This window comes from Leuciscus leuciscus (genome assembly GCF_965113295.1).
Source record: "Leuciscus leuciscus genome assembly, chromosome: 7".
NCBI lineage: Eukaryota > Metazoa > Chordata > Actinopteri > Cypriniformes > Leuciscidae > Leuciscus > Leuciscus leuciscus.
In genome coordinates this window covers 4,793,324-4,804,268 of record NC_138731.1, presented here as the reverse complement: position 1 = coordinate 4,804,268, position 10,945 = coordinate 4,793,324, and the positions used below count along the sequence as shown (strand labels likewise).

General features: G+C 38.8%; 1 protein-coding gene across 1 annotated transcript in view; it reads right to left on the bottom strand.

Moving 5' to 3' along the window:
- The window catches only part of LOC309503416 (uncharacterized protein), a 166,689-nt gene that overhangs the window by 149,473 nt on the left and 6,271 nt on the right, over window positions 1–10,945 (bottom strand). The window lies entirely within an intron of this gene.

Genomic DNA, 10,945 nt, shown 5'->3' with positions numbered 1-10,945 from the left:
CATCAGGTGGATTGAAATTGTTTTTTTTTTTTACTGAAATAGTGTAGTAGATTTTTTATTTTAGTAGTAGATTTTTAACCTATGGCCATGAAAAGAAATAGTGTCATGTAAAAGGTGTTAAAAGCTAAAGGTTTTTTATTTTATTTTTTATTTTTTTATAGTATTCTATTGTTGCGGGCCAAACATTGAATGGAAAGTATGTATTACTTTATGTATTAACCCTCTGGGGTCTGAGGTGTTTTCTGGCCCTGGAGGTGTTCTGACATGCTCTGACATTTGTGCTTATTTCTGTTACTTGTGACATTGTCATGGCTAAAGTCTTATTACACTGTATTCAGCACAAACTCTGCTACAATAATATATCAGCAGCATGTGTGTAAAAGTTTGTAGTTTTGAGATAATGACATTTATGCGTGGTTTGTGAAAATACAAAAAAAACATAAGGCCATGAAACCGATACTGATTATTTCTTCACAAGACTTTTGAAAATTGTATGACGTAGCCTAGAATATTTGCTCCAAAACTATGTGAAAATCACCCTGACCGCTCATTCAGATAAGACAATATATTGATTTAAAATTTCTAAGACGTGTTTTCTGTGAAAAAGCCTTTAATATCATTAATATGTAAGGCTTTAACACCTGAGAAAGACAAAGACACTCCCCTAACGGCCCTATTAGGAGCGATCAGTCCCTGTCATTCAGAGCAACCTTGCACAAAGAATGAGGAGATTTAAAAAATAATGGCTTTTAGATTGTTTGGATTTATTTACAACACAACATAATCCAAAGATACACAACAAATGACAAAAGAGCACATTGAAAACAATGATCCAAAGACAGAGACCTTTATGCCATTCCTAAAAACATTGTACATACCTTTCATTTCCAAGGTGTTTGATTTTCACTTTACCATGTTCATGTACAGAGACTCATGTGAATGTTGAAGTCAGCAGGACTCAGTTGCATCTGGTCCCTGAAAGAAAAGAAAAAAAGTGAACATACTGGTATCAAGAGAAACTAGGCCTGCACGATTTTGGGAATAAATTTTAGATTTTTCTGGTTAAAATTGCTTTTTAAAATTCACAGAATACACACACACACACACACACACACACAAATGTTTCCAACAATATATAATATAATGAACACCATGTTTGTTGTGCCTTGTAGGCACAAGCTATGTGCAGTACTGCATAAAATAATTATAACAATAACCTATAGCAGCCTATAAATCTTCCAAAAGATTTCAGTAACAATGCTAGAGAAAAATATATTGATTATCTTATGTTACTTCAAATTCGTTATGATATGAAATGAGATAATAGTAAAAACATAAAGCCTAATGTTTGGTGCATTTTTCCTTTCAAACGCGATCGCGCTCCAAAATATGATACATTCAAACGTGATCGCGCTCCAAAATATGATACATTCAAACCCACAGCACGCTCCAAAATATGATACATTCAAACGCGATCGCGCTCCAAAATATGATACATTCAAACGGGATCGCGCTCCAAAATATGATGCATTCAAACGCGATCGCGCTCCAAAATATGATACATTCAAACGCGATCGCGCTCCAAAATATTAAACATTATGGTTATACATATCTATGTTTGAGCAGATATCCACAAACAGTATTTAACCCTCTGGGGTCTGAGGGGTTTTTGGGGTCTTTGAGATGTTCTGACATGCCCTGACATTTGTGCTTTTTTCAGTTGCTTATAAACATGTTAATGGCAAAGGTATAATTACACTCTATTTAGCACAAACAGGGCTACCATAATATGTGAGCAACATGCATGTACATGTTTGTATTTTTGAGAGAATAATGTTTATGCATGGTTATTGAAAAAACTAAAAACTAAAGTTTCTGAAATAAGGCCACAAAACACATACTAAATATGTGACAATAAGACTTTTGACTAATGGATGTCATTGCCTAGAGTTTTTTCTTCAAAATGATGTGAAAAATCATCCTGCCCTTATCATTCACATAACACAATACATTGATTTAAATCTTGTAAAACACTTTTTGTTTGTAAAGACAATATGCGCAAGGGGCGTCAACCATTCAACAGCATCATGCATATGTAGTGATTCACAATGGGGCCCGCATACTTAATGAGCCATTCATTCAGGTGTGTCACCTATAGCCACAAGAAAGAATGCAAGAGCAATATATATATATATATATATATATATTCTACCAAATTGGTTCACAGTTGGAAGCATTTCAATTATTATTATTATTATTTATTTATTTTTTACAAATTTTGCTTGCAAATTGTATAATATCCAAGGAAAACATGTCTAGTAATTGTGCAGTTAATTCTCATACTGTATTTTCAGTTTTGGAATATGTATCCTCTCCCCAAATTTGTCAATAATAAAACACAATAAAAATTATTTAAAGAAAAGGCTTATATTTACCTTTTAAAATTTGTTTACATCTACCTTGTAAATATATTTTTTTATTAAAAAGGTTACAATTACAACAACAATTGAAGTGTAATCTTTCTTTGTAAAAACTAAAGTATACATTTTATCATACATATTTCAAAGTTAAGGATTCATTACTTCGAATATAGCCTACATTGACAAAACTAATCAACGAAATGTTGTCTTTCATTTGTCTGTAACATAGGTCTTTCGTTTTTATTATAAGGAATATAAATGTTAATTTGCAGTTTAATACGTTGCTTATACAAATACATTTTATTTCAACATATTTCAGTCAATTTTTACTCAGTATAGCAAAATAGTTTGCTAAAAGCAGATCATTCATTCACACACAGAAACGCAATTCAAATTTAAAGTGTCTTTTTGCGAGTTGTGGTAAACAGCGCATCTCTGTCGTTCATTCATTCACACACAGAAACGCGATTTACTTGAGAATGAAAAAAAACTTACTACAGTATTCCATCCGTTGCTCCTCGAAATACCAGCACTTCTGAGGTACGTTTTCCATTATTATTATTCCTCACAGCGCTGCGAGACAGTGTAGACAAGTGCAATGATCTGAATAAACTTGATGTGTTTTCTCGAGCTGATATGTGGGCGTTCACAGTTTGTATGGGATCGTCTCAGTCATTTGCGTTTGAATAGCGCGCGCTCTCCGTGGGCGGGGCAGATTAAAACGTAATGAGCTGAGATGAGCTCGACTGGAATCGCTCTCTTTTAATACAGATTTCACAAGATGAGAATATTTGTTTTTTATATAAATTACTTCATTTAAAAGAAGAGAATTCAAGCTTCATGCCTGTGTGTCTGTATGCCTGTTTGACTGAGTATTCGCTGAGTTATTGTTCATTTTCGGACGCGTTTCAGAATGGACTTCACTGGCAGAGAGAAGGCAGAACTCGATTCGTGTTTATTTTTCTTTATTTGGCAAAAAGCACAACACTTTGTTTTTATTGTGAGTATACACAAAAATAATACACATTTAACAGAATCGATTGATGTATGAAACTCCTATGGAAAATCAAAGTCAACAGAGTATTTATGAGTTTCTTTTACACTGATAAAAAAAAAAGCGAGCTGGTATCGCCGGCGATACAGCCGACCTCAGGGGGTTAATTTCATTGCAGTCATTGGTATAATGAGAAAGATTGAGAACTTTCTTTAGGTGATGTCTCTTCAAGACATCTCCCCTCTCCCCCGAAACCAGGTGCTACCCCCTGGGGTACATGAATTGACCCTAAACAACCCTAAAAAAATATTGGTACAACCCTTTTGTTCTGGTCTGGGTATTTAAGGGTAGGTGACAGAGCAGTCTATGGGGGAACCTGTAACCTGGGAAAACCCCAATGCAATGCTGTATCAGTGTTTTCTCAAAACTTGGAACACACTCTGCATGTCTCTGTCAGGAATGCATTGCTTACTTTTAGAGTCATCTTTGAGTAATTGATGGCATTTATTTATTATTTCTGAATTGGCTTTTAATCACTTGTGTAATTGGCATGATAGATTTTTACCTGACAAATAAATGTAATTATTTTAGTAGATTATGATGAGGCTGGTACTACCGCAGTTCTGTGTCCAGGAGGGGTCAAACTAAAGGTGCATATGAACGGAGCAGTAGGCACGTCATCTGAAGACTTTTTGATTTCTGTCTATCACTGACTTGGTAAGTTGTACAGAAGTGGCTAAATAAACTACACTTTTTTTGTATGAGTGAGCAGTAGGCAACCGACTTAAGAGGTATTAGCAAACCCTGCACCCTCTGACCAAGGATCAGACTGGCGAGGCTGTGTCCTTGAGATCCACGTAAACCCGGGGTGTGTGACTCTGTGCGGCATCAGGTCCCTTAATGAATGAATAATTGAAAATATGGCATACCCAGAATAATCAAAGATCTCAGGTCCCTTAATGAATGAATAATTGAAAATATGGCATACCCAGAATAATCAAAGATCTAAATTACTCCATAATCAATATTTATGATTATTTTCTTATAAGAAACACAATCTAAATTTGATTATCATTTGAAATTGGAGTCAGATTAAGCGTAAAGCTAAAGTAATATTGAAACTAAATTCCAACAAATTAAGTGAACTTCACTAGAGCGCTGAAAAGACATACACGCATTATCCCTTCGCCCGTACCGTTGGACTTCCGCCGTTGGGCCAATGGGTGGTCTTTACACATGCCAATGTGTATTGGTTCATTTTAGTTTCACTCGAAGTAGATTGGCCTCTCTAGAGATTCCTATTCGTCGGTCTCGACGTGGCGTCACCGTTCCCTCCCTCAGGGAACGAGGGTTACCATGTAACCGAGACGTTTTGTGAACTTCGGAAGAAAAAATTCTAAATAATCATAAAAGATTACTAATTTGTTTACCCTTCTCAAACCAATTAATTATGTTGAGCATTAGGGCTTATGGTGAATGTTTTTGCATTTACTATTGTAGAATCTGAACTCAGCAGGAATGAGGTTTTATGATAGTTTATAGGGTGCTTCCCAATTCCTCACTTCCTTTCCTCGCGTCTCAGCTCCTCCCCCTGTAGAATACGAGGGAAGGCTGCAAGGAAAGAAAAGGAGGACGGAGGAATCGAATAAAAGCTTTTTTTATACATTGGAATACTTGATCACTCGAGCTTCACTCCACAGAGTCATATCAGTACAGTCTTCACGAAAGTCGCGGAGGCGGCCATTGCTCACATGTGCGAGCGTGGTGTTCGCATTCTCAACTACCTCAACGACTGGCTCATTCTGGCCTAGTCGAGAGGGCAGTTGTGCGAACACAGGGACATGGTGCTCAGTCACCTCAGCCACCTAGGGCTTCGGGTCAACTGGGAAAAGAGCAAACTCACCCCCGGGCAGAGGATCTCTTTTCTCGGTATGGAGTTGGACTCAATCAACATGACAGCGCGCCTCACCGAGGCCCGTGTCCAGTCAGTGTTGAGCTGCGTGAGCATGCTCAGACGCAGAACAGCGGCACCACTGAAACTTTTTCAGAGGCTCCTGGGGCATATGGCATCTGCAGCCGCGGTAACGTTGGTCGGATTGCTTCATATGAGGCCCGTACTGGTTCTCAGCGCCCCGCCCCAGTGCCCTTCTTTCCGGAAGTACATGAAGAGGTTACCAGAGCATGGACGGCACCTTTTTCTGCCCGAAACCGTTCTGGTGCGTCTTCCTCCCTCACTACCCTCTACGGCGGAGCGGCGAAGGGTTACGTGGGGATCCCCCCGGTGGAGCGGTCTGTGGCGATGTAGCTGTGTCCCAGGACCGCTACCTCCTGGCGGGGAAATCCACGCCTCCCCTCCTGGGCGTGTAAGTTCTCATCTGTTCTCGTGGACAAGGCTTACTCAGCCTGTGGAGAATCTGGCTCCGCCCTGCATGACATGCCGCTCCTGCAGGTCTACCAGGCCAAGGCGCTCAAGGAATTGCACAAGGGTAGTTCCGACCCAGGGGTTATGCAGGAAATGCGTACAGCGTCTGACCTCGCCCTCCGGGCGACGAAAGTCACTGCATGCTCCCTGGGTCAGGCGATGTCCACGTTAGTGGTCCAGGAGTGACACATGTGGCTGAAGGCCGGCCTCTGCGGCAACGCTGTGGAAAACTTTGCCCAGCAGTTTTCCGCAGCACAGAAGCAGACGGAGGTGATTAAGCACATCCTGCCCCGACAACCAGTTGCTGCCTCCACCCAGTCATCGGCGGGGCCTCCGTCTGCTCGTCGCCGAGGGCGCCACCCTGCGGCCGCCTCCGCCCCTGCTCAGCCTAAGCAGCAGCCTCCACCCAGGCAGCAGGTGGCCAGTCGCAAGAGGAGCGCCCAGCCCGTCCAGGCCCCCGCTAAATCTGGCGGCAAGCGTAAGGGCAAGCTGCCCTGAGACGGGCGACCCAGCGATGGAGGAAGTTGCTCTTTGGGATATAGTGTCCGCACCTCTCCCTCCCCCGGAGGAGGACCGGGTGGAGAATCTTTAGTTTTGTTTTGTTTCTGTTCCGCCACTGGCTCCTCGGAGTCCAGCAGGTACCCACATTTTCAATAAAAGAGCAATTTCTTCCATCTCTGGGTCACAAGAGGGCATGGATTGCAGTGAGTGATGCTCCCATGCCTTGCCACTCCTATCCCCCTCTTCCATCACCAGCGGGCAGTAGTGTGCGGCTCGGGGACACCACCAAGCCTTCCCACGCACCCTCTGCCCCACCTTGGAACCAGGTAAGAGTGGCACATTAAAGGGATAGTTCACCCAAAAATGAAAATTCTGCCATCATTTACTCACCTTCAAGTTGTTTCAAACCTGTATGAATTTCATTTTTCTGCTGAACACAAAAGAAGATATTTTGAAAAATGTCTGTAAACAGTTGATGGACCCCATTGACTTCCATAGTATTATTTTTTTTTTCCTACTATGAAAGTCATTGGGGTCCATCAAATATTTGGTTACCGACATTTTTCAAAATATCTTCTTTTGTGTTCAGCAGAAAAAAGAAATTCATACAGGTTTGAAACAACTTGAGAGTGAGTAAATGATGGCAGAATTTTCATTTTTGGGTGAACTATCCCTTTAAGTACCACTTTTAGTGTGCAAGCAATTAAAAAAAAAAATACTGTTGGTTTAATAAGCTTGGGATAACTGGTATAATGTTTTATTTTATAATTATAATTACTATTTTGGAGTGTCTATTCACACTAAGTGCAAATAGCCTGCCTTGTTGGTGAACCCCTCCATTGTCTGATTTAGCCTTTGATAACTGGATCAGTGGTGTGGAGAGTAAGGTGGGCTATATTTTCCCGGAGAGACATTTATTTTAAATACAAAAGAAGAAAATATTCGAAAAGTGGAAATGAATACTAAATATGTTGTTATTAATTGCATACTGTGCTATATCTACAAGTACAAGTACAAGGATCACAGAATCAGCATATCAATAACTTATTTCTGTCATTGCTAGAAGTAGGATAAGGTGGTGACAGACGAGAAATGCAGTTGTATGCTATCATGCTGTTAACATTTATTTAATAATTTCGGCATTCATAAAACCAGAAACAGAATGGTAAGAATCACCGACAATTCTAACATGTTGTTTCTGGCTTATGATGCAATACATTAAACCTTAATAAAACCAGTCCTCTGATACTAGCAAAAAGAGCTCAAAATGAACATTTGCCAAGTCTCAAAATTTTGGCTTTGGTCAACTAATTAAACATTGCTACTGGCCAGTTTTCTTTTTCTTTTCTTTTCTTAAAAAAAAAAAAAAAAAACTTTTTATGAATAGCAGCATAATACTTATATTTAGTACTGCTACATTATTGAATCAAGGAAATAAAACACATGGAAATCAAGGAAATACAAACTTAGAGAAACATGAGAAAATCAGTTACTGTCAACAAGTTTAACTCTAGTGAAAAATTCACTGTCAGGTGTTTATCTGGAAAGGCAAGCTTTTCTTTATTGTGTGCCAAAACATGTTTGACTTTGCCTGAGAGGCAACCAAACAAAAATATGAGGAACAAAATCACAATGGAACTGTTTTCCGTGAGTAGTGTTTCACTGACAGATTTCCAGTGTTTGTATGCTTGTGTTGTTTGATACACATGCACTTTTAATTATTTAGCAGAAGCTTTTATCTAAAGCGACTTACAAATGAGAACAATAAAAGCAATCAAAGTGCTGTGACAAGTCTCATTTTGTCCAGCACAGTACATGTAACAAGGTTGTTGTTTTTTAAATACAAAAATAAATAGAAAGAATAGAACAGCGAGTATTGACGAAAAAGATGCATCTTTAGCTGTTTCTTGAAAATGGCTCACGGCTGCTCGGGTTATTTAATACAAGGCAAGCAACTTATTTGTCAAAGAAACAATGTAAAATACAGTTTTTATGACCATTTATTTTTTCTGGCTCATTTTAACATGAAGTTAATTCTGGTCTACAAGCCATGATACACCTGCTCTGCCTGCATCATGTTTCAGATCAGATCTAAAACCCTCTCCCCCTTTGCTGGAGCGATCCAGCTTTTCACTACAGTTTTATTTGGACTTTGGTGCTTTCATTGTTTTCAATTTTATATTTAATGTTCCTCATTGTCATTATCAGTAACGGGTAGTGGCTTTGTTCTCAGATCACATTTGTGGTTATCTAGTAAGTTCAGCGAGGGAAGCAGAGGCCCGGAAGACTCGCATGTTTATTTTTATCATCAGGATTAAGGAAATATCTGCTCATGAGAACAGGTTATCCGTTTACTGTTATTTTTCTTTGTCTTTATTCGCTAATATATATTTTTGTAAACATCTTTTACGAATCACCATTTTGTATTATTTGCTGTCTAGGTTTTGTATTTATTTTTTGATTAAAGGAAGGCATGAGCAGCAGCATCATGTAATTAATTCGGTCCTAACCCATTAATTTGATCAAATTAAACAAGCTAGATATAATTTGGTTATGGGCCATGACAGCTAGCTTTTAAATTAGGTGCTGTGATTTAAGATTTGACTAGTAAGTCGAACCTTAAATAACAGCCTTTGTTGTTCTTCCCACCAAATTTATAGAAGTACACCATCCTATAGACACTGTGTTTTGGTGTAGGCCATCCTATAGAGACTGTGGGTGCGTCTCAATCAGCTCTAGGGTTAGGGTTAGGGTTAGCTCTAACCCTAACCCAAGTTGTGAAATAAAAAATGACAATAAAAAATAGTAGCATTGGTGCTTGTTGATTCAGAGTTTGCATCATCTGAAGTCTTCAGGCTTGAAGGTGCTTGGCTAAAGAGATGCGTCTTTAATCTTGATTTAAACTTGGAGAGTGAGTCTGAGCCCCGGACATTATCAGGAAGGCTATTCCAGAGTTTAGTGGACTTAGATATTCTAGGTACTAGCAGAAATCATAAAGATCATAGAGCAAATTTGGTATTGACAGAAGTTGACAGAAGAAAAAAATCAAGGCAATCAGTAGACTAAAAATATATCAATAACATACATTTTAAAAAAAAAAGAACTATACATAGAAACACTGCACCTTAAATGTATATTTTAAAAATAATTAAATAAAAGTAGAAATTATTTGTGTAGATTAACTGTGAATGTTTTACTCTGTGATTTTTGTCATGTTGACAGTGTTTGAGTTTCTTCCTCATATTATGAAAGCATGTTATGACTTGTATCCTTTGACAAACAATGTTAGTCTGTTACTATTTGTTTTACCGTCTGCCTTTTTTATTCATGTAAATTTGTATTTCTTTCACTTTCAGTTATTTATCATTTACCTTTTTGTCATTGACACCATTATTATGGTTTAACTCATTGTATGTTTGCTTTGAAATAGCTTCATGAGGAGAGATGGTGAACATATTATTTTTAGCACTATATATTAAACAGATTTGGTAACTAGAAACAGACATTTAAAATGTAATGCGGGCACATCTGAGTATAGGCAGTTAAAGGTAGGGTAGGTGATCATTTTTCAAAAAAAAAAAACATTCCAAATTTGTTTAAACTGTCTTTATATACCAATACATAATTAAAATGTAAGTACTCTGAAAAAGAAAATATAAAAATCGAGTGACTGTAGACCTTTTAATCTGCAATAAACACAGCTCATTATTTCCATTCACTCCACCCCCTCCCTTCTGAGCTCCTTCCAAAGCCACGCCCCCAAAACACATGAACGCGCGACGCCAAACGCTCAGGCTGGAACAAGACGCATTTATTACCTGAGACGAGTGGAGAGGAAGGAGCACAGTAATGTAATAAAATACCTAACTTTATCACTATGAATATAAACAAATAAGATTTCTTTTAGTACTCACTATCAAGCTAGCATATCGATAATGGTAAAGTTTCATTCGGTAACGAGCTATATTTATAGGTAACGAGCTATATTTAAAGGTAACGAGCTATATTTATAGGTAACGAGCTATATTTATAGGTAACGAGCTATATTTATAAGGCAAAACTAAAAACAGGTTGCATTGATACACGTTTTTCCATTACCATCAGTTACACTGTGATGAAGATGAATTTCGTGTAAGATTCATAACATATACGGTGTTTTGCATGTAAGAGTTTCCATGATGAAAACATTGTTGACTCTAATGAAGACTAACGTACACTCCGAGTCCGGAGACAAGTACCGCATCGTCGGCTCGAGGACAGGTCCGGGGTTGAGGGCGAAGCAGAGGAGGTCGTTCAAGAGTGCGGGCAGGGTCCGAGGAAGTCGTTTTTGCCTTGTTTGCCTTCGCTGACTGCATATGCAGGTGCTTTGAGCTGAATATTTCCGGGAACGGTGACATGTGATGAGTGCACGCAGGGCAGCGCGCGCAGTGGGGCTCGGGGCGGGCACGAGACATGAAGGCATCTGATTGGTTCTTTACATTCGCACCGAATGGCAGTGATTGGTCAGAGTTTTTACTGTCCTGCAGCTGCTACAGAGGTCTGATTTTTTTCATTCCTTTTTCTAAACACATAATGTATTGACTACTATCAGGATGGAAGGACCATTTC